The 21907-nt window shown below is 44.4% G+C and overlaps 1 protein-coding gene across 6 annotated transcripts in view; it reads right to left on the bottom strand.

Annotated features, from left to right (window-relative positions):
• Positions 1–21907, bottom strand: part of LOC126921856 (dual specificity protein phosphatase 10) — a 66667-nt gene that overhangs the window by 8604 nt on the left and 36156 nt on the right. The window lies entirely within an intron of this gene.

Below are 21907 nucleotides of genomic sequence, written 5' to 3'. Positions count from 1 at the left end.
TAACGAGACATCAGGGGCGTGGGAACTGGTCTCGAGGGAAGCATCGAGTTACTTTGAAAATACCGATACAGGGACCAGGAGCAGATGGTGCTCGTTCGATCCAGTGATCTTCGTCTATAGTTTAGCTACGTATCCTATTTATGGTATTTAACTCTCTGTGGGGAAGCATACTTTTTCGCGCTCTACAAACCCTCCTCGTTTACGTCCAAGTCCCATACTTTCGACGTTGTTCAGAAAATCCTGGGAAACATCGGAGATGTTACGTGTCCTATAACCGCGTTTTTTCTTTTGTTTGCCCGTCGGTACAACGCAGTGATTCAGTCGTGCCGAATCGTATCCTAGAACTGTGTACACAGCAATTTCTCGAGAAACGCGACGAGCTAATAAACGGTTCTCGTAGCAAGTTCGCCATACTTCCGTGTACTGTATCTAAACCTGTACCCTGGTTCGCCGCTAACGACGAGAACATCGGGGAACTCTCTCGGGTGCCTCGAGGGCATTTCTCGATAAATTTAGCACGTTTTTAAAAGCCTAAGAAAGAATCTAGTATCTCTTAATCCGGTATGGTTCGTGTGGTTCTGGAAGCCCTATCGAAGTTGCATTATGAATCTCGGATCTTGAGAGTCTTCCAGTCTTAAGAAACGCGGGCTCGAACGATGCACCGGGGTGCTAAAGAGATTCCGAATACCTAATATACCCCCGGAAATTATTAAACGCGACAAATGTCTTTGGAATTTTCTTCGAAATGCCTTTACGCACGATTCCTGTCATATTTATCATTTACCGATTTACTGTAGGAAACTTCGAGGATCCGTAGAATCTAGCAGACCCTGAGTCGATTAACGCGAAATATCCTGCTGAGCGACGCGTCTGGAAAGCGGAGTAGACGGACGTTGAAATGCAGAGGAGGAAATGAGATAGGAAAGAGGAACCGCGAATAAACGGCTGAGGTAAAAATAAAGGAACGTCAGACGCAGAACATCGAAGGGGGAGAAGGAAGAAATGTGGGCTAAAAGTGTCTTCCTCTCCTGACCTGCAGCTCGCAAGGCCTGGCCTGGCTCAACGATGAGTCACTCTTTTCGCCCCCTGCCGTCGCGCCGCCACGGCCGCCAACCCCGTGTGGCGGCTACTGTTGTCGCGGCCGATGATTATTCCGCAGTCGCCGCAACGAAACTTCCTTCTGCGAAGGGGAAGGACAGGGACAGGAGATCGTGCAACGAGGAGGTCCCTCCCGCTTCCGGATTTAATTCAATTTATCACGTTAATTCCTACTTTCTCTTTGCATTTATTACTTTAGACTTTGCACGGTATTCGTGCGAGCGTTGTTCGACGTTGACCGATCGAATTCGGCGGTGACTCGCGTCGCTGCAAGATCGTTCGATCGACAACGACGCGCGTTACAAGCGCGAAATTCCATTTGACATTAAAATGAGAGGATTAAGGTTCAGAGATGCGAACGATGCGTTATCGACACGGCTGGCGTATAAGCAGTCGTAATGCAATTCCGTGACCTAGTCTTAAGGCTGTCTGCCGGAAATCGTAAATATAGCGTTGGACACGTCCGACGAACACGTATCGACGACACGAGTGTATAACATGTGTGTTTATTCACGAATGGAACGATATCGTTTTATCGTTGATTTTTCAACGATTTCCCTGCGACGATTCGAAACACGCGTAACGGTTTTCGGTTCTACATAGACGGCTATGTAAACGCGGCGAAACTTGTTATACGATCCACATATTCTTAACAAAGTGGCACAACCGCGCCGCCTATCAATACCCACAGGGATATCCTACGCCGAGGACTGGTTTTCAAAGGAAATCGCAACTTTGAGCACGATCTATCGCGACGCGGTCACGTTATATGGTTAAAACATACGCCGTGCTACGTGACAGAGCGCGTGACGTCACAGGTTCGTGTTTTACCATCGCGATATCCGATTACCGCGCGCTCCTGCCAAACACCGAACAGTAATTACCCTTAATAGGTCGCGATTATTAAGAAAAGGAGTACGCGTATTTCTTCGCAGGGCATTGGCCTGATTTCCAAGCGTTGGCTGGCGTACGCGTGATCTTAAGCGCTGACGCGTGTTTCTCGTTTTAGTTTAAGATACCACCAGCGTCTCGTTAAATGGCCAGGGGCGGCATTCTATCTGGCCAATTGTCAGGGGTGGTGTATTTCTAGGAAATCTCCTTTTTTTACGTCGAGCATCGGCCAGATAGCGATACCCGACGTACTTGTTGATTTTAGATTTGCTACACCGGAGCTGTATCGCTGCACGAAATCAGTCCCAGAAATTGCCGCAAGTAACAGTTGGCGATTTTAGTCTGAAGTTACTTCGAGAACAAAATCTAACGCGTTGATTATAACTGTGGTCATTTGATATTCTGCGGAGCGAAATGGATAGCGATAATGTCTAAAAAAAAAAAAAGTTGGATGACTAATAGGATATCAAGCAACTGTCAGGAAATGGTGGTAACGAAGAAATCGATGGCAATTTTCGACGAGTTCGAAAGATAAGGCTAATGGTAAAGGTCAATATAGTAATAGGGGAGTGATATTTTTGTGCCACCTGCGAAACGAGAGCATTGAACCTCGAGTACAAGTTGATTGTTATAATGACCTAAATGAGGTGACCCACATTCCATCGCGACGATGCCGTGCACTCCACTGTCCACCATGTACGTACATTCTATGGGACACCGATCTTTTCCTTCTTACATCCTGTTTTCCTCTCCGATCGTTCGTATTCAACGATACAATTAATTCAGAAACTTTAACTTATTCGTATCGCTGTTTCTTATATCTGTGTAGTCCGCGAGATATCGCGTACTGCACAAAACGGAGCAGATTTTTACAACGTATCGACGATATACTTTATCATTTTGTCCCGTCGTATAGAATTAGTAAGGAATTTTGTCACGCCGAGCAAACGTGTATCTACGATGTGATTCGACTTGAAAACGTAAATACGTACGTTCAATTTACAAACGCGTGGAAACGTTTCAATGCGACGCCTCGGAGGAATCTGTAAATTCCATCGTGCCAAAGATTAACACGAAACGAGTCATCGAGCACGCATTACGCCTAAATCTAAGATACCAAGGCCTGAGTCATCCGCGTAAGAGATTGTATTTACCCGCGTGCCACGTTCGACTTTGTATTCTCCCGCCGCTGTGGACGTTTCAGAAATACCTTCGACTATAGTAGTCGGATGACGTTGAGAACTAAATGTCTAAACGAAACATGGATAACAAATAAAATATGAGCGTGATTAATCATCCTACCAGTAGCATTAATTCGATTAATCAGCGGTGGTTCCGACAATCTGACCATAAATATCGTTTGCTTTCATCTTTGAAAAATTTTCGTAACGAACGAGACGCTCGATCGTCAGACGTGCTATTTGTTTTTCCTCCTTACCCTGTAAATAAAAAATACGCTCCTTTACGCCAGAGATTTTTCGAATTATCTCGATGTACCATGCGCAAGGATCGTGTTATTCTTTCAACAGAATCGAAAGCGTGCAACAAGAACGGAATAAACCATGAGTCAAATTTGTTAGACTGGTTAGAAGGGAAACGAATCAACCGACAGATACATCGGAATGGTCCAGTCAAATAACGAGACACATCGGTCTAGTCTCCAGGGCATAGATCGAGAAACATAGTCCGTGAACTTACGCTTAGGGAGCCTGGAATGACTCGCATTAACAAAAACCTTGGAAAGACAAACGCAAAAAGGTAGATTCTTATTCTCTTACCCCATGGTTCGAGATTCTCCAGAGGAACTAGCCTCAAAACGAGACACGGCGCTTCCTTCTTCATTCTTATTCTTGTATTACGTGAGATTTCCTCCACGATTCTCGGGACGATTCTCACCTCCTCACCATTTGACACATACGCGTACAACAAGAAAGAACAAGAGTCCCGGTATTCGATCACGCTCGAAATCTTCGGCGTTGCGTTACACAAAACAACGATTACGAGAGAGTGTCCCTCTCGTTTGACGATCGTCAACCGTCTAATCCGTGTTATTACGATGGTACCAAGCTTCAACTACTTGAATATTCCTCACTGGTAGCACGACACCACGAGAAAAGCGTGTTTACGTGTTCGCGATGAAATAGGGAAAGATACGTGGCAAAAGCGGCGATTGCCCTTTTGCTTGTTGGCGGGAGACTGCTTTGGCTAAGCGGCACGAGAGAGTTTACATGAGGCTCGACTGGATGAGTCATCCGGCACGGCGCTGATTGGCCGGCCGCTTCGTGACGTACGCGATTCGCGGACGAAGGCACACGAACGTAGTCGAGTACGAATCGCTGTCTGTGTACCATACGGTCGTCCTTGTTCACCACGCGGTGAACGGATCGCCGCGTCCTTTTCCACGTTCTTCCTAGTTTCTCGCAGGGCTTCGTGCATTTTGTAGCGGCACGCAACTCCGCGGCGTCCTATGACGACCTTGTCGCGCGACTTGCTCGTAAATACATAACGTAACGCGACTTAATTGCCGAAGCGTCGATAAATCGGCGCCGTTGCACTCTACGGATGGAAGGAAGATTCAAAGTACCAAAGATCGGGATAAGAATCTCCGTGGATTTCCATCGGTCCTACCTGGCGGTCACATTCTAGCATCTTTTTATCGATATCGAGTCTAAGAGCGTCGGCGCTGTTCGTGCTTTAGAATAAGAGGCGACAGCAGAGATGTAATTCAAAAATAAAACCCGATTTGAATAGAATTGAATAGAATTGAATTTTCACGACGCTCGTCAAGATCGGACGTCGCGATTCCGATGGATTTGCCTTTACAATCGCCCTCCTTTCTTTCCATGGTAAAAAAACCAAACCTCCTCCCTCCGTGGCCTAACCCGTATAATTAGAATTCGTAGACGCTCTATGAAAATCAAATTTCTAGCTTATGTCCAAGGTTATTTATAAGGAGCACGGGTCGCCAGCGAATATTGGACGGTCGAAGAAAGTCGAACGCCACGAGGAGGGCCCCTCGAACAAAAGATCAAAGGTTGACTTATGCCGCGGAGCAAAAATAAATCGAGGCATTATGCGTCTTTCGAACACTATGATTCACGGGATCTGCACTCGCTGGTACACACATCGACGAATACTCTTACGCAATTTTCACCCAGCAAAAGCTCTCTCGTCTAATTTTATCGCTTATCGCGATCCCTTGTTTAGTATGCACTTGTGAAATTCTCTCGCTCGTGTCTTACCCGCCGTCGATCGCGACCGACTCGCGCCAGAAAATCGAAAACGCAAATTATAAATACCCTGTCGAACGCCGATCTTCGACTTTTCGCATCCCGAAACCTATGTACGTGTCATCGAACGAACATAGAACCTGTTAATGGACCTGCTTTTTAAAATTTGTCTAGACAAGATTTCATTTCGGAAGAATGCGTTATCGAGGAAGGTATAACATTTGCTCTGTCTGTGGTTTTCTTCTTATGTTCGCGAGAACACGATAACAGGATTTTCCTGTTTCTCGGAATGATCGCACCATCGCATTGTCTGATTTTGGAAAATCCGCCTTCGTAAATGAGAAGAGACTATTACGAGGCTGCTTGATTTATCGAGATGTCTCGACTGCTGCAGTCATATTACGAAGAAACGTTCGACACGCGTAATGATTTCTCCGTATCAAAAGCGTAGCTTCGGTATAACGTCATTGTTTCATTATTATTGTTAAATATCGTACAAGGAAACGTGAGGAAGTTTTAAGCGCAAGCAATGTTTCTGTTAAGCCACATACGCTTATCGATCTTTCAAGAATGGTCGAGCATGGTTGAAGTTGCAAATGTAATTGTATCGTCTCTCTGTCCTCTCTTTAACCTCTATCCTTCGTCGAACCCAAAAAAGACCACAAACATATCCTAAAATCGCAAATTCCAAGCTGACTCGTCACAATACCAGCATGTTTTTCTTTAATCAAAAACCGCGAGGCCGTCGATCCTAGAACGCCTTGCGAGTGATTCAATTGATCACGCGAGATGGAAATCCCTTCATGGCCAATGACTAACGTTTGCAGCGAAACGCTCGCGATCCGTCGTAGTCATCTCCGCGAGAGCCATAAACGGTGCAACGATTCTCATTGTGACGGCACTTTCCACCAGAGGATGTGGCGATGAGAGTCATCGTGTCCAACAGGTGCTTACCTCTAAATCCAGACTGTGATGTCAGTTGCTCGGTGACGACGAAAAATTCCGGCGAACAATGCTCAACCGCGATCGAGATACGCGTCGTTCCATCACGATGCTTCCGTTTAAGATTCCTCCAGTGAATTAGTCAGTTCGACCGAATCGAATTAATCACAAGCAGAGCTGGAGATCATCCTCCAGAAAAATATTCCGGATAATCTGGGTGGGGATTGTGAACGTGATCCATGGTTTTAAATGATTCCAACGTAGACGTAAGACGAGGCGTCAGAATGACGTATCTCGATGATATGGGGATGGGTAGAGGTTATCTGGACGATTTGATCTAAGAAGGATCATGTTTGACCTTCTTACGTCATTTAGTAGTTTACATTATAGAAGATACAGGATATATGTTGGGTGTGTATGTTTGTTCTATCTTTGGCATCTCAATTTCTTTATGATAGATACGCGACCTTCACGGCAGATCTAATCAAAACTATATTAGGTGAGTCATCGCTTCTTGATGTATATTGGCCATAATTTCTTGCACCAACGCATTGCACGGTACGTTTTGACTTCCTCAGCTTTAGAAGTTTAGCAAACTTTACAAGTTTGACTTCGTCGATCTAGATTAAAATAAGATTGGATGTTTTCGACGATCAAAGACAATGTTTTATTATTTCGTTTCAGTCGAGATTAATTTGAAGAGAATAATTACGTAGCAGATATCGCAAGAGGCATCACAGCTGCGACATATGCAAATCGATAATCGCAACCGATGACAACGAATACGAACGAATACGTCCCGTGAATTTTTAACGCCGGATTAATCACCATAGGCGTGTTTATTGCGCGCATTCCAGCTGGATTTGATCGCGATCGGGACCACGAGCGAACAAGATCGAGGCATTCGCCCCAACGCGACACGACGTGAATCAAATGGTAAACAGACGCGAGATACATCGTTCGCAATAGTCTGCTTGGTGGTACGCGATCCGCCATGATTCACCGTGGCGCTCGGTCTATTGGGAATAAAGTTCATCGATATAATACTCTCGCGATCCGGCTAAATAGGGATAATGCATCCTCCGATAAATATCGATGGAAACTTTTCGCCAGTAGCATCGTAAATACTTTGCATGTCGATTTAAAGTAGCTTGTGGTGATTTAAATAATTTTTCTTCGCAGTAAGACTTTTCACATAATTCTGTACCTAATACAAGATTAATGGACCATACGTCGTTACGACGAATCTAATTAAAGTGGAAACATTGGGAAACTTAAAAACGAATCACTCAGAAAGACTCGAAGATTTCAGAATGAAGAATCTCGATGATCGAAAAATTGAATACTTGTTAGACAAAGATTTGAGATTTTAAAGGAAAAGATATAATACGTCATCTTGTTACCAAAATCGGTAAATTGCGAAGGCTTAGTCCACGGTACGGCGTAAAACCGTTCCTGCTATCGAGACGCAAAAGTTGATATCGATGCTCGATGTGGTTAGCTATGAGTCACGCGGCCAGAGCGCCTAGGCAGTTCTCAACGACCCTGAATTACGTCGGCGATCCACGCGCGCTTTTGTTTACCGGCTTTCAAGCTAGCTAACTTCTTTGTGATTCAGATAAGAGAACTTACGAGAGATTCGCATAAGTCAGAGCGAGTTGTCGCGCCGTCCAATTCACGGAAACTCCGTTGGTTGCTCGCTGCGTTTCGCAAAAACATCCCACACATCTCACGCATGATACAAAGTAGCAGAAAATGTTAATTGAGACAACATGTAAACATGTTTACTGTTCGTTGTTCATCGGCACTTGCGAATAAATAATTCTAGTCTCTAGTTTTTTGAAAATGATCGATGACAATCGTTTTCTTATTCTCGGTGGTTACACGATTAGGATTGCAAAGTCATAGAATGACTGATTGATGGAGCCAAGATGATCTTAATTCGCAATTTATCGACGACGTTTGCGTGTCTCGAGAATAACACAGAATAAAACAGCAGATAGATCTGCAAGGATGCATCTTGATGTGTCTGCTATTGAGATTCCAAATTAACGTGTCGCGTCACGAGAAGACGTGGTTCACATCATTCGTTGTCTTACGTATTCGTATACATAGAAGAGACTCTCTTCGATCTTGTTAAACGCTCGAAGGAGCAAAGGGAAGCGTGCCAGAAGGCAGATCCCGGACACTCTATGTCGACAGTTTTTCGCAGGCGATTAACAGTTTCATTTACATGCGGCCACTATGTAAATCTGTCTAGTTACGACGCTTTATGGCACGCGCGACGATAATTCGAAACTGGTTGGCACCGTGGCTGTGCCGTTTCCTGTCAAACTGTTATTTTCAATCGGACTTTATGTCCCGTGCACGGACAACAACTTTGCTATTTCTGACCGAGCCAATTGTAACCGTTGGCTGGCTATTAATAAAATATTCGTCAAACGGCAAGAACGCAGGAAAATGCAAATCGAGCACAATATTTCGATATATCCTACTTTTTCCTCTCTACCGATACGACTTTATTGCATCGTGTTCGAACTATCGCAAAGCCGATAGGAATTTTATAAAATATCGATATCAATAGCTAGACTAGGCGCCGATATTTCTTCGTTTATCTGTGTCATTAGTCACGACCGAGTTTTTCATTTTTTCCTCTCCCTTTCTTTTTTTCTATAATTTTTTTCTTTGCTTCTTTACCATTAGCTGAAGCAGTGAAGTTGTCCCATGAAAGAACAGTTTATTATTCCACGATAATATTGTTTATACATGATACCCGTGATAATACGGATCGTCTATTAATCTTCGATTAATCTTCGTTCAATATTATGACTCACTAAGTGTAAGCGAGAAAAATGGGAAATGAACGACTCGATCGTCTGACTCACGCATCTTCGTGGATTGCTCTATTTCACTTTGATCTATCATCAAACGGTTACATTCGTCCAGCTAAAAGCTTTCTTCTAATTAAGAAAACAAACGCTCGGACGAATATCTGTTCCAAAGCAAGACTGGAAAATACCATTTTCGTGGTGTTGCGCCAACAAATCGCTAATTCGTAATTAGACTGCGGACGTTTCTACTCTATCAATTCCCATAAACATCCGCCATCTATTCATGGAATACTCCGAAATGAACTATTTCGCTCTCTTTCGGACTCGTAACTTAATAGAGCGCATTATACGTGTTCAATCATCACGGAAAAGCGTTACGAAGCATTGGAGCAAATCACAATCATCGCACAGCCCCTAAAACAAATCACGACACCCTTCGAGTTGTCGCTGGAAGCGACGCAACACCAACCCGAGGGTGGATCTCCCGCCAGCCACAGGTGTCGTGTACACCGTGTCCTCGACAGATATTCTACATTAATTCCGGCGAATCGAAGGGGTTGCGAATCGTATCGGGCGAATACCATAAACCCTGTGCTGGGTACGTTTGGTCGTTCTGGCCCGAGGCCACAGTTTACAGAGCGGCAAAACACAGACAACGGTACACGCGTAATGCCGCGGTTAACGCATTGCCGCTTCCCAATGGATGAGAAGCGGGATCCAGCCACCTGCCACAAGGCTGGTGGATCGTACGTCCTGGGAATTCGCGTAGCTGGAACATGCACGCACGGAACGCGTCACGAAGGATTCCGGTGTGAATGAATCACTTAACGAGAAACACGTGCCGAGCATACGTAATGTTTCTCTTCGCGGCGCTTGCGATGTTTGCCGGAAAGATGACGGGTTGATGGATGGACGGTGGCAAGACACTTAGTGGCTTTTTCTTTCTCCAAGGAATTTCTGATTGCGAACCGAGTTTAGAGAGTCAGCGGAAAAGAAGTTTTACCTTTCCGCTATCGTACTCTAGGGACTAAAGATCTTTTCGGTATAATCGTAGTTTTCGTTGATAAGAAAAAGAAGCAGAGTGGTTTCCTCGCTATTTCAGTCGATCTATTCGAAAAATGTAGAATTTTTTCAAGATATCTAAACACAAAGATAAGTGTTTCAACTGACAGACAGTTCCATTAAACAATTTGCAAGACACGCTGTAGAACCGTGTTACTGCATCGTGAACGTAAACGTGAGTCATCCAGCTGATCGCTTAACACAGAGAATGTTTCTATCGAACAACGATCCCTCTGTAACGAAACGAAACGAAACGGATCCCCTCGAGAAACGACATCGATGCCATCGGCAAATTAAAAAACACCTCCGAAGAATCAAACATCGATCGCTCGTCGTAGCCCATCGATCATTCGGAAGAATTGCCTAAAATTAAATATCGTGAGTTTGTCGATTCGCAACGGATCCACTCTGTCAGCCATCACGTTCACGGAATTCCTCACGAAACCTTACTTCGAAGGAAACTACTTTTCCAACTGTCTTTTAACAAGTTTGACATACGTCACGAAACAAGATATCACTTTAATCTCGATCATCTTTGGAATTACATCGAACTAGAGGAGGGTGAAATATGTGCTGGATATTAAGTTCACCCCTCTCTCTGCTTACTTTTTCTTCGTTCTTTCGTTCGGACGAACATTTAATTCGTTTCAGAGCGACGATGGCCGGATAAAGGACTCGAGGTGGGGTGAAAATGACGAGGGATAACGAGGGAGACGCAGAAGAGAATGGAACGGTATGAGCTGGCAGTGAGCATCGGTTGTGAGTCAGTCCAACATTTTCTCAACGACGCTTGGCTCCCCTATGGACGTTTTTTTGGGAAACCCTTTTCTCCTCCGATGCACTGATTTTCGTCCATCGACGTGCACGCGTTGCATTCGTTCTATAATACCTAGCCGTTTGAACATCGATAAAGAACTACGAGTAGAAATTGTCAAGATGATTTCATGCACTTCAGACATTTATTCCTTTTATCGAATAGAAGCATCTATAGCTTGATCCACCTGCTATTGTTCTAAATTTAACTACTGCACTATAGTTTAACCCGATGTAACTTCTATGACAGCAAGCAAAAATCGTGTCGCGCTATTGTTACGTATAACTATCTAGAGACCAAGTTCTTTTTGTCAATAAACATTATCGATCAGCAGTAAAAGCGCTAATTATGACGTGGTACGTGTCAGTTTTGATACTTTTCTTCGGCCTTCATCGTGCTTCCATTTTCCAGGTACATTTGATACAGAACACGAGGAAGGTAAAGTACAAAACAAGAAAGAAAAAAAAGAACGTACGAGTAAATAAAAATAGAGCACAGGACACCTGCTCTCTTTCTATAAAAAACCAACGATCTAAGAAACGATTTGTAGTCGTTAGGGAATTATCGGGGAATGAGTGTGACTGACGTCCGGTCAGACAGGTGTGTGACAAAAAACAATCATTATTCACCCGGTTTTTGGCTATTTCCTAGTTAGAATACCTAGACGAATCGTCGATTTATCGGGGATTTTATCGCCACGCTTATCATTCTGGTGGCCAGTCCGATATGAGGCTGTTTAGTCACTTCGTGTGAAAAGAAGGAGAAACTCGTGGCTCGATAAGGATAGATCGAGGGTATCGACGATAAAAAGGAAAGATAACGCCCGATACGAGGCATTTTACTTCGAGAAAATCTTGTTCAATTTCCAAGAATCGAATTGAACGTAAGACTCGATAATCGGTCGATCGCCGTTCATCGAAGAAAAAGCGCTATCGGGATGAGGAATGAGATTGTAGATGAAATTTGCGTAAAAGATCGATGGATGATCGACGTTGCTGATAAAAGGCTAGTAAATAATAATAATCACGAGCTAATAAACGGATATATACGTCAAAATTGTCTCGATCGACTCGTAAAGAAAAAATTTCCTCTTTCCTATGCTTCCCGAAAATAACAAAGGTAAACTATTCGAATAAAAAGCTCGATGTCTAAAAATATGTCACCATGCTCGATGTCGCCAAATATCTAATCCGATAATCCGGGAAAAAATATAGAAGAAAAGTACATTAGGTGCATGAACCGTGCTTTGGACGATACATACGTATTTGGACGCATAATCGTATGCGGATCAATGACAGGATTCAGAAGCCGTGAACGCTTAGGGGGACGGACGGCGGATTCGGTGATTTATTCGAGTGGTCCATGCTGTCTGAGCTCGTGCCACGAATAGCCCAGAGAATCATACCGGGCGGTGTGAGTCAGCGGCGGATCGTAGTAGGAAACGGCTACGTTTTCGAAGGACGTTTTAAGACCGACGTTCCCGCATTCTTTCCGCGTGCACGCACAGGCTCTGATTCATTTCGCGCTAACAACCCCGCGACCCTGATTTCATTAGCGTCTGCAAGCCCTAGCGATACCTGCCAATCCTTCCTTCTCGAGAACATCTACGCAAGGATCTTCGCGCTGTTGGGATTGTTGATTTTTGGGCTGAACGCGTCGTAAATAAATTTATAGACTGCGATGATTTTTCGTACGGCACTTTGATCTAGTCGTAAAGAATATTGGCCTTGTGATTTTATCGCGATGATTTTGTACCGAGTTCGTGCTCGTCGCATTCTTGAGATTGCGTTGCATGAATATTTATTTGTTGTATGGATGCTCGTTTATTTAGTTGGTCGTTCTATTCGCGTCGAGCGGAGTCATTGCTCGTGAGCGAAATATTATTGGCTAGGAAACGTAGAAAAACGCGCAGTACTAATTCCTGTTCTTCTTTCCTCGTCTGGTCGTTTTAATTTAACATTCGCGACGGAGAATGATACTCGCGAAACTTACAATACAGATTACTAAATGAGTCAGGTATTCGTTTGATTTTTGAAACTTTGTCGGGAAGTTGCGTTGTTCCTGCCACCGTCTGTATTTGTTTTTCGCGAGAACGATGAAGCAATGTTCGTAACAAATGACTAATGGGTACGCAATCGTCGAAACTAGAGATTTTACATTAACTGCGTTGTTCTAATTAAAAATAGGCCATGAGCGATTTTGTGGTGCGCGTTCTTCGAGAAGGTCTCTCGAGTAACTGCCGAGGAACGTCTCTAGGAAATGAAACACTAACGATATTCTTCGGAATTTGCATGAAACGGCTGCTTTTGCATTCTTTCAAGCGACGCAACGTCGTAACGAGAAACACGCGTGACTCTCAATTACGCTACGCTGTTTATGGTGGTATTTGAGTCACTAATGTGACTTCGACTGAATCTCGATTGCATAATTGATCTGGCTTTTGTTTCAACGCCAACGGGAACGAACGAATGCAAACAGGAAACCTGCAGCACGGCTCATGAATAAAAATTTGTATTTTTCGTTTTATTAGTTGGCATCGTCGCTCCCTCGTCGGCGATTCTAAAGATGAAACTTCCATCTTTTAGAATAGCTGGCCTGCCATAGAATTTAATGAAACTGGCGCAACGTTATGCACCGTATGCCATAAAGCAGGAAATCATGGATCGTTACGAAGGAAAAGAATGCGTTTCAATTGACAATTCCGAGTTCACGGTGCGCTCTTTTATTTAACTCGCTCGTTTGTCAAACAGCCTTCCGTGGAGAGTACCCGTATGGAACGACGACACAGCGAGAAGCAATCGATATTTCCAAACGACTTACGAGCAAACTAATTGCGTCAATTTACATTAATTTCAGCCACGCTCCCGTCGAACGTCATCCCGCAGCGAATTACTTGTACTTTCAATTAGCTTTCGGCCGAGTACGAACAGTGACTCACGATTTTATTGCGAAGTCTACACCTTGGTATCGATAATGACACCATTCTCGACCAGCGATACCTCGAGATACGCTAAGATGAGAAAGGAATCCCACAAATTCCTTTTTCCTGTCCATTTTCCCTCCTAAAGCGTTATCTTTTTCACAATTGTTAACGCTTACTCGCCCCCATGGCAGAGGTTCCTAAGGTTCCGAGAAGGCTATCTACAGCGATTCGAAGAATTCCTCGTTATCCTGTCCTCGATAGCCCGTAAAACGACCTTTAAAAGTTTATCTCGCCTTCAAATTCTTATTAATACCGCAGCTGCTGCTACCAGAGTGGTTGGCTGGTGCTTATCGTTCGAAGACGGTCCCAATTACGCCTGAAATTCCCCACAGGGGAAGAAAAAGGGACACGGTACAAGCGGGCCGTTGTCGCGAGACGACTTCACGGAAGTCCCCTTTGCCATGCTTGATTTATGTGCGCTTGCACCCGTGCGCAACTGATTGCTACCTGCGCGCTTGCTTATTTGCAGATCGGCTCGGTCGTGTACCCGTATGCACCGGTGCAATCGATATCGGCCGTCTGAATACGAAGCTACTATTCTTACCGACGTGTACGACTTTTCCTAGAAATGCGATTTAGTCGAAGTCGTACAGTTGTAAAAATGTTTTCCAACATTGTATATATTGTCCTTTGTCCGAACATCAATTCATTTTATTGCTACACAGAATTTACGATCATCTACCATTTCCCTATTGGAGTACTGTGTCCCTAATGGTCTATGGTTAATTTCTTTATAGTCCAACAATCGCACGAGTCGATTAACGCGACTTACAGTTAGATGGTACTACGGTGTTTGGCATACCGCACTCTTCAACGTCACGCAACGATATAGCATTGCTCGCTTTTGATCGAACCTCTTTGTCCACTTTGACCGGCAGTTTTATTGGAAATCTTAAGAGTAACAGCAATTTCACAATGATTTCAGGTTTGCTTCTGTCTGAGACCGATTCATACGTAGGATCAGACTCGGATTATTAGCTTTCAACGTGTATTTTGCAGCTCTTATTGGCTGCCACTCGTTTGCGAGACTAAGAAACGATAATTACATTTACGTTAGGCACGCGTAAGTAACGAGTCAACTAGCTAATGTTACTAAACTTACTACTTTCGAAATAGTTGATTAAATAGTGTGCGATAATTTATCACGTAAAATCGTAGAAAATTCACGAGTTTCCCGCCACGACGAACGTAAATCTGCAGAGGCTGTACCACGATTAATTTCGAGACGCGTTTCGAAGGGGGCGTCATTATGTCTCGCATATATTATTCACGCACTGAACGGTTTACCGGCACAATGCGTCGTAAAACAGCGTGACTAAGTACGATCTATGGGGACTGCATGGCGTGCACCTTGTGGAAATTCTAAACAGAAAGTCTACCTACATTTTTCCCGTGATTCAAGATCGAAGTAAACTTCGATGACAGACGAGTTAATCGAAACGGGATAAAATTAGAATTCGGAATTCGTAAACGGTGTGCTATAATTTTATAGAGGTCAAAGTACGCGTTTATATAGTTTCAGATCTGGAAGTGTTCGATTTATCAGGTCGTCCGAGAAGTTTCTTTCGTTTTAGAAGCAAATAATGGATGCACGACATTTTTTATTTTATATTACTTTATCGAATTACGTATGATCCATTTTGTTCCATCAAGATAAAGATCACAACGTTTGACAGATTAGGTTTCGTGTTTGTATAAAGATGCATCGTTGTAAAGGACGTGTCTGTGAAGGAAAGACACTTTTCGGACAACCCGATACATTCGTATCGCATATTAAACGTATACGTCGTTAAATTTATACGTAGGTTCGTTTCACACTGTTGGCAGGATCGTTGTTTAAGGCCGGAGACGAGTTGAAAGAAGATCGGTTCGATGTCAAGCGAGGGACTGGCGAGAAAATCGAATCGATCGTAAAATCTCTGCCTACGTGTAAGGACATAACGCGTTGCATCGCCGGTGTGGCAATCCCGATGATTTCTAAGCAACGCGCATCAAGCTGCTTTTTTCAATATCGCTGGATAATTTCACTTTCTCACAGTTGTAAATTTCTACAAAAATTCCAGTTCTGCCATAAGTGTCATAATCCTTTCTCTTTTAATTCGTTTTTCAGCGGGTATTTTAAAACTGTACTTCGATGCGAATACAGTTTGTTTTCGTTGCGATTGAGCCTTAAACCATGCGACGAGCGTAATACATCGTTACGAAACAACAGGTCAATCTATCTGCACAAGGAAAAATCTAAATGACATCGTATTGGATAGGTCAATTTCATCGGCGACGTTCGGTTCGAAGCGTGGCGCGTTCTCTCCGTGGTAAATGAGAGTTTTAGAAATCGTTAAGCGATATAAACGATACGATCGGGCGACGAACACACGCTATTTATCCGCGAATGAAATGGAAGCAGTCGTTAAACGGGGAAATAGAACGGGGTATTAAAGCGAGACATAAAGTAACGCCCAAAGTGAGAAGCAAAGTAATTTACGCCTGATGGTTAAGTAACCTTCGGGCTCGTAAGATCTGATTGTCTGAACGAGAATCAACGATCGTCGGGCATCTCGATACCGTCGTAAAATCTCTGCCCACGGTTCTAGAGGTCAGCCTCGTTATGCCTGCTCATGTGAAAATCTAAACGAGACTTCTGTTACACAACCGATTGCGGTTACGATACGATCCTTTCCTTCTTCCGCCCATTTAAATTTATTAGCGCCTCTTCTGTCTCAATTATTCAGGTTACTTTCTTCATCGACCGTTCATCGAGCTCGGACGAGTGGGATCGACCGCGATTCCACGGCAATTTAGACAGCAGATTTCGTTTCAGCTTTTTACATTTCCTCAGAGTTCTAGCGGACCAAGTTGTACCGTGGCTATTCCTCCCAACCGTCTAATTATATTCCGCTTAAATTCTTCAACATCGACACCTCCAATTACGTTGGAAATCTTACAAGTCGTGGTGGCCACCGACCGAGACCAGGAAGAAGCCAAACACGGTGTTGCTCGAGCCTGAGGGCAAGGATCCACGATCCTGGATACCATAACAGAGAAGCCGCGCCGCGTAGACAAGCCTGTAACGTATTACACACGATGTGGAAATCGGGTAGGTACGCGGTGGAGCGGCGTGGCCGAGCGAGAGGTGAGGCGTGGCGAAGGTGTGAAGGCCATGCGAGGAAAGCAACCCGCATTGTGACCGCCCTTTCCCTCCTCCGGACCCCTTTGCTCGTTTCTCGTGCAGGTCTGCCAATGAACGGCATTCCAACGGCATCTCGACTCGTTCATTGTCGATCTCCCCCTTCTCAGACACTTTCGATCAATCCGGTCTTCTCCTAAACGCGGCACAACTCCAGCTCGCTACCTGTCGTCACCTTGCACCTGGACAATCGGAATCAACTTCCCTCCAACCTTGTGATTTCCATTCTTTTTTTCTTATTCCCCTTACATTTACTTGGTTCGCTTCGTCTTATTCTTTTAGTCTTTTCACTGTACCCACTGTGTTTTCTTTCGTCCATTTCTCCCCTGTCGTATTCCATGCAACTCGTAATTTCCTAGGTTTCTTCGACTATGACCTACCTTAAATTTATTTTTCTATTGTACTACGCGTCGCGCGCATTGTTTCCCTGCGATCGTTTACAATTACACGACCAGCAAGGATCTTTCCACGGTTCTATCTTCCTTTCCGTATTTCTCGATCACGGATCCGCACTTACTCGAGCTGTTCTCCATCTCTCAGGCAATTTCACGGCACTTTGCCTCCTTTACCCGCGGCAATGACTCACAATGCTCGTTTTTAACAATGAAAGGATTAACCGCATCAGCAATATACAATGCTTATTGAAACCGAGCGTTCATAACGCTATCGTTACTACTCGATCTTTCGCGACTCTATTCTTTAAATTTCATCAATTTGCCAACCTATCGTTCGCGGATCTCCGCATTGTACGCGACGTAAAAGTGGTTCCAGAGTTTTCATCGAATCTTGCGCAAAATATCATCGGTCCGACCGACGCAGATCTTTTACAATCTTCTCGTTTGTATCTTTTTTCTGTCTTTCTTTTTATTAAAGCTGCGCGACAAAGCGCGAGCAATTAATTTCTTTCGTCGAACACTTTTTGTTTTCAGCGGTTTTATCACGACAAACCTGATATTCCTAGCACGATACCGGCAGTCGGAGGTTGTCATTAAACGGGTTAAGAGGCGAGTACCGCTTTTTGGCGTCCGAAGTCATCGCAGCGCTGATTGTTCACGGTTCACGATCGAGTGAAATTGTTCGTTCGAGCATGGATGACTTCACAAAGAAAGAACGAAGTGGACGACAGTGAGTCACCTCGAATGTACTCATTTATTGACACGGAGGACGATTGAACGTAGGTACGCTGTCTGCTATTACTAAAAAAAGACCCATCGAAGAGAATATTATTCCTGTCGATACTCGCGCCTTTTCAATGATATCATCTTTCCAAAATCGTCGACAACCGTATGATAAAGAGCTCCTTTCGATTCTCGTCGCATAACAATCGTCTGCCTGATACTAACACGGACTGAACTACTAGTTGACTCATGGATCGATTTCAAAATGCTTTTGTGCATTTAACGTCGTTCTTCCATTTAAATCTTTGACTTAATAGGTTGTCAGAAACACGCGGCCATTGCAACAATTCCGTGTAAGCAACTTTGAAAACGAAGATACATTTACCCTGTTTCCTGGAAAACCCGTTAAACGGACTTCGCGATACCCTCGGCTCACGCGATTAATGAGAATATTGACCTTGTGCAATAGCATGTAATTTAGTAGCGATATTTTTAGTTTCTATATAGAGACAAGAAAACGCGATCGATCATAATTCCGTTCCGTATAAAATAATTGTAATAAAATAATGTGGTGGTGGAATGAAAGCACCGTTAAGTAACACGAACATGCTTGCAACTTAGTGAAATTTTCATTTTCCGATAAAAAGAGTCCGTCCTCGAGAAAGAAGAAGAAAAGGAAAAGAAAAATTCTTAAGATCGCGAGAGACAAAGATGCGGTAGAGTCTCGAGTCTGGAGGATACCGAGCGGATGGTCGCGAAATAAAACGCGGTTCGTCGACCCTGTGTACCAGCTGACGACGTTCGAGCGTCGGCAACGGTCCGTTGTTCGTGCCGGCTCCTTTCATCCGCTTGATCTCAGCACCGATGATTCATTCCCCATTCCCAAAGCGGCCGAATAGGAGACGAAGGACGACCGCGACGAGGACGCGTGTGCAACTTGTTCGCCATGCTTCTTTTTGTCTTGGTGTCTCCTTTCCCCCTTTTTCAGCCCCTGTTGGCCACGTTTCTCACGTCCTTTCATTCTTTCGAACGGAGACAACGCGTGAAAGAACGAAAGTGGAAGCCAGCATCCCGGGGGCTCGTTTAATCCACGGAAACGATACACTCGAAGGGAAGGTCGAAGAAGAGACGAGACAGTCTTTAGGGAACGGTGTCTGACCGGCTTTTATTTGGCAGCACCGAGACGATGACCTCACTGCTCATTAATGCTCGCCAAGCTGGCTAAATCGGGCGTCGCTGACGAATCTGGCACGGTGTCCGTAACGTTCCGACACCTTGTGAAAAATGTGCCTCGTTTCTCGCGAGACGCTTTCGGAGTTTCGCCTCTGCCGGTCACCGGCTCCCGACCGAATTAGTATCACGTTTGTTTCCCTGAACGGGAAATCGTTGCCATCCATCGAGCGCAGTTTTCCTATTATATATATATATACATATAAATACGCTTGGCTTTTACAACGAATAAATATCTTATCCATTCATCTACCGACTCGATTAACTCCGTTCCACATGCTCGTCTATCTTTTATTTCTACCTATGTAGATCGTCGCTTCCTTTAACGAATACGATCTATCCTTAAACCTGATTCATGCTGGCGTTCATCGATCCATGTAGCTCAGCAGCCAGTGCCAAATCGTTATCAATTAGAGAGACGACGAGACGAGAGGAGAACACGTGAGGCGAGTACAATAAGCTGGCAGAATTCAGCGACGAGTACTCACGAGTGCCAGCTTCTCTAGGAAGGTGGACGATTTGACACGTGACACTGACAGCCGTGCTGTTCGCTAGTGACAGCGCGTTGGAAAGCGTCCTGCGTGTGCAGCTAGGTTCTCCTCTTTCTCTTTCTTAGCCGAGCGATTTTCGTGAAACAGCAGGTCGATCGAAGGCGACCGCCACTTCGCTTCTCGACGTTTTCGTTCTGCTCTAGTTCCCTTACTTTCACCTAGGCATCAATTAAAAAGCTGCACGCCGATTCCTGTCGTCGTCGCTGCGCCGGTGTCTAGCGCGAAATCGATGCGACGATTTATCGGTGACAACGATCCAACCATTGAAACCGAAACTCGAAGAGTTGAAAGAGACTAGATGTTTCGAGGAATCGCTTCGATCGGGGAAACGTTGACGGGGAAAAAGCGAAAGTCAAAATCTCCAATCTGTCGCTTAAAGAAAGTTCGAAGATTCCAATTTCTGTGTCTTAGGAATCGAAGAGCGATGATCGAAACGTCGTACAAGTAATAAGAGTTTTCTAAAGATTACAGTACGAGGAATTTAACGATTCCCGAGGGAATCTGTTCTCGTTGGACACGAATGGTCCCGGACCAGGAATCGAAGTGGTCGATCGTTCGAGGGAGAAGCAAGTGGATCGAGCCGCGACGACGAGGTTGGGTGAGTCAGAGAGAAAGTAAGAGTCGAGGCAACTTCGTGATTCGATGGTTTGACTTGACGGGCTTGGGAGAACAGGCCACGGATTAGAAACGCGATTCCACGCGGGGCCATCGCCCGCTGGCTGCGACTGCCAATCATTGTTTCGCGCAAGTCTCGCGCCATAAATTCGAGGAAACTCCGTGACACGCGATCGAGTTTTCGTAATCGCGTTCAACGCATTCCTCTCGCTTTGCAAACTCCAACAAATAATTCTAGCTTTGTTAGATATTGCTTTAGATTTGTACCTGGCAATCTCAATATTTTCAAATTTCTGCTATACGCGATCGTAGAGCTTTATCGAACGTCAGATCGGCGATCGTTGTAATGTGATTGGAACTTTCTCGATCCACTTTGCAAGGACTAACATTCCTCGCGAGGTTTTATCATATCGGAAAAATCCAGTTCGATCAATGCGGAAACGAAACTTTTAGCGAACACCTCTGGCAGAGTGAAAGGATGCGAAAAACTGCGCAGAAAAGGTGGGATTCGTCACACAGTAAGGGAAAGGAAATGAATGAGAGATGCATAGTAATTTCGTAGTGAGAAAGCGTGGCTGTCTCTCCTTTTTCACCGCGAACAATGTAATTTCGACATCGTCGCTTTGAGACATTCTGAAAGAACAAAATGAAAAAAAAAGAGAAGAAACTATCTTTTCTCAAAACAATATGGAACATTCGATGTGGTCAAGAGTTAAACAGCGTACAGTTGGCTGAAGCGTAATTGCGTATCGCATCGTATCACGCACGAATATCGAACGGTGCGTCACGCTCTGCTATATTTTTTTCTAGATATATCGCGAGGGAACGGGGGGATCGGGCCGGAAAAATAATCGGACGCACCCGTTTCACCAAGATGTTTGCTAATCTGAGCGATTCTGTCAACGCGAAAATAAACGCGATCAACGCTAACCCACTAATAATCGTATCCTTATCATCGTGACTGATGAGAAAAATGCAATAATAACGGAGGAGGCTGGCTATTGATCAAATTCATAAGACGTGGAATGCTTAACCAGGAAGGTTCTAACGAGAAACGTAAAGAGAAGCTTCTTGAACTTAACCCTCGATAGTCGATAATATTAGCACAATTTTGAAATGGCAGCGGTGGCTTGCACGAACGATTCTAAAATATAGCAGCACAATTTTCAGGTGACGTTGTCGAGGATGAAAGCGATCGAACAGAATAGGATTCGAGACAAAATTTTTCCATCGAAGGGTTTCGAGAATTTTTCGATCCACGACGCAGGCACGTAACGAAACACGCGCATCATCCGCGTCCTCCTCGACACCGGAGCCAGGGAACGATCCGATGGCGCCACGCGTTCGCATCTCCACAC

This window comes from Bombus affinis, chromosome 11 (assembly GCF_024516045.1).
Source record: "Bombus affinis isolate iyBomAffi1 chromosome 11, iyBomAffi1.2, whole genome shotgun sequence".
Lineage (NCBI taxonomy): Eukaryota > Metazoa > Arthropoda > Insecta > Hymenoptera > Apidae > Bombus > Bombus affinis.
Note: the sequence above shows the minus strand (reverse complement) of the source record. Positions and strands in the feature narration are given on the sequence as shown.